At 35.2% G+C, this 3478-nt stretch overlaps 1 pseudogene; it reads right to left on the bottom strand.

Annotated features, from left to right (window-relative positions):
• Positions 1–1886: 1886 nt before the first annotated feature.
• LOC115853150 (UBX domain-containing protein 2A pseudogene) lies at positions 1887–2526 on the bottom strand (annotated as a pseudogene).
• Between the last annotated feature and the right edge of the window lie 952 nt (positions 2527–3478).

A 3478-nucleotide genomic window follows, 5' to 3' on the forward strand; every position in this document is an offset into this window, starting at 1 on the left:
AGGGGTTCATGAATTTTATAGATATTTCTGGAGAAACAACTTCTCACTTTAGTCATTCTCTCATTTACTGATTTTTCTCTTTTTTGTTTGTTTTCTATTTCATTGATTTTTACTGGTATTTATTTTTCTCCTTCTTCTTTAGTATTTGTTCTTTCTCTAACTTCTTTTTGTACTGGGAGCTTTGTTATAGGATGCATTCACATTTAGGATGATATCTTCTTAATTAACTGACCCTTTTAAGCTTATGGCCCTACCTTATAACCTTGAATTAAATTTTTCCTCATTTAAGAGCATCAATAATGGCTTTCTTATGATTAATGAATGCATGGTAGATATATGTCCCTTTCTCATGCATAATGGATGAATAATAAATTAGGTCCGTTCTCTCATTTTCAACCTGTTTGTGTTTTTATATTTACAGCAAGTTTCTTATAAGTGGCATATGGTTGAATCTCGCTATTTTTATCCAGTCTTATAATGCCTCCCTGTTAATTGAAGTGCTTAGTCTATTTACATGTAATGTAAATTATTCATATGTGTGCATTCAAGTCTAATATACTGCTATGTGATTTTGATTGTCTCATCCTTGTTCGTCTATTGTTCTCTCCTTAAATTGTGGGTGACTCAAATATTTTTAAAAAATTTATTTTATCTTGTTACATCTTTGTTGTTATTGTCATGTATGCATGTGTGTGTATATGTTTTGCATTAAAAATGCAATATTGATCTTTAACTTTGAACATTCTGTTTAAACTATTTTAATGTTTCATAAAATTTTATCTATCATATGTTTCAAAATTACCTTTCAACTTTTGTTGTTGTTTATTTTACCTCTATATATGCTGTAAAACCTCTACTATAATCTGAATTGTGTCCCCCCAAAACTCATAAGTTTAAGCCCTAATCCCCAATATGATTGTATTTTTATATAAAGCCTTTAAAGTAGTAATTAGGGTTCAATGATGTCATAAGGGTGGGAGTTTAATCTATGATGATCAGTGTTCTTATAATAAAAGGAGGAGATACCAGGGATGTACACACGCAGGATAAAGGCCATATGAAAGCACAGCAAAGACATGCCCATGTGCAGGCCAAGGAGAAAGGCCATGGGAGGAACCATCTCCCCTGCTTGCACCTTCATCTTGAACTTCCAGTCTCCAGAACTGTGAGAATATAAATTGCTATGGTTTAAGTCATCCAGTGCAGGGCATTTTATATAATAAACTAATATACTTATGTTCTTTTATTATTTTTGACATTTTAATAAGCTACAAAATTTTATTCTTAAATATATATACATCCTAGATACAGTTGCCAAATTAATATTTGAGTATATCTTGATGTTACAGAATGAAAACTGAACACACTGTGAAGTTTAGTCATAGTTAAGGTGAAAAGAGAGTCTTGTAGTCTTTTGATTATATCTCAGTTATAAAATAATGACATTGATGCTTTTAACGTGCAATGCACTTTTTTTTTTTTAATTCACTGCTCTTTTTAAATCTGAGACAGCTAACATTTTAAAAAATCACTGCTGTTTGGGAAAGTAATGGATATGCCTTTAAATGAATCATAATGCAAACATATTTGCTTATTTATATGATGTTAAAATTCTTAATTATATAGCTACTAAAATGTACCTTATGTTGATTAAATGATATTTGAAAATGTGGAAAAATGCATTGAATTTCAGGAACATAGCTCCAGTCATAGTTAACTTTGCTAACTTGTACTTATTTTTAGAACTCTCATCAGAGGACAGTAAAATACGACCTGGATCAAAGGTCCAGTGAATATGACTTTTCCTTAATGCATTTTGGTCTGCATGTTTACTTACAATCATTATTCCTCTCCAAATTTCCCACTTAGTCCATTAAAAATCAATGCTATGAAAGTTCTCTAAAATGTTCAGCTCTTTTTTGGAGTCTCTCAATGATTGCAACATTGTACAAATCTGCTTCTTCCAGTGTGACTGTTTCATCTAGCAATTTGAGAAAAGGAAGTGGCACTGCCAGGGAAAGGGAGGACTTCTTTGAGACCCTTGGTATTTTCCAATGAAGTCTTTGATGTGGCTTACCCAAAACCTGTGACATGCAGCTCAAGCAGTGTTTAGAGGGAAATGAATAGCTATTAATGCCTACAGGAAATATAAAATTTCTGGAAGATCTTTTTCCATTTGGCTAACCAGATCTGTATTTTAGTGAAATGTTCCAGATTATTAGACAACAACAGGCAGAGTGTCTTTATTCTCATCCTCAATACTCTTTGCTTTAGAAAAAAATTTTGGTGTAGCACTTCCCAGTCTGTGATCCTGCCCTGAGAAGGGCTGGAATACAGTCTTCATTGACATACATAGTTCATTTTTCTTTTTTTTAATCTTTAACTAACATCCAGCATTTCTTTGTCAAAAATCTTTTGTAATTCTGAAGGTAATTCACCTTTTTGGTGGTGTTCAGAACCTACTTACTGACTTGCACCATCAGAATAACTTCTGAAATCATTAGCGACTTAGAATCCATTTTACCATAGTTTTTTTTTTTTTTTTTTCGGTACACGGGCCTCTCACTGCTGTGGCCTCTCCCTTTGCGGAGCACAGGCTCTGGATGCTCAGGCTCAGCGGCCATGGCTCATGGGCCCAGCCGCTCCACGGCACGTGGGATCTTCCCAGACCGGGGCACGAATTCGTGTCCCCTGCATCGGCAGGCGGACTCTCAACCACTGCACCACCAGGGAAGCCTGTTTTCAGTAGTTTTAGTATGAGGTACTTGGCTGTGTTTTTATTTGCATTTACCACACTTCAGGTTTCTTTGAACTTCTTTGATCTGTGGGAGGTTTTGTTTGTTTGTTTTTAAACATTTAAAAAATTCTCAACCTTAATCTCTTAAAATATTTCTTGTGACCATTTCTCTCTTTCCTTCTTCTCCTCCTGGGTTTCCAGTACTTGTATATTTGAATGTTTTCATATTGTCCCATGGTTTTCAATTATTTATTCCATTTTTTCTCTGTCTTATTTTTGTGCTCGAGGTAAGAGAATTTCTATTGTCACATCTTCAAGTTCAAAATTATTTCCTTTGTTTTGTCTGTTCTGAATATACCATGTCAATCTAGCTTGTAGTTGAGTGGGGTTAGGGACTCTTGCTTATTTATTTATATTCAGTACCCCATGAATGTGAAAATCCTCTAGTGATAGACAGCTGCTGCTTTTTGCTTAGCGTGAGGCCTGGAATGATTGAGGCTATCTCTGTGGGTGTTATGGTTCTACCTTCTGCTTTCAGCAGGCCCAGGAAGACTTTACTAAAGATGGGTTTCTCCCTGTGCTTTGCTCCTCTCTCAGCAGTAGGGCATTGCTTGCTACCCAATGTAAGACTTATCCAGTGGGGAAAATATTTTTCAGTTTCCCTGCTACCAGTGCAACCTGAAACAGGCCCTGTTTCCTTGAGCCTTATGTCTTAGGCTTTCTCAGCATTCCTACTCTTCC

The sequence above is a fragment of the Globicephala melas genome, chromosome 3 (assembly GCF_963455315.2).
Source record: "Globicephala melas chromosome 3, mGloMel1.2, whole genome shotgun sequence".
NCBI lineage: Eukaryota > Metazoa > Chordata > Mammalia > Artiodactyla > Delphinidae > Globicephala > Globicephala melas.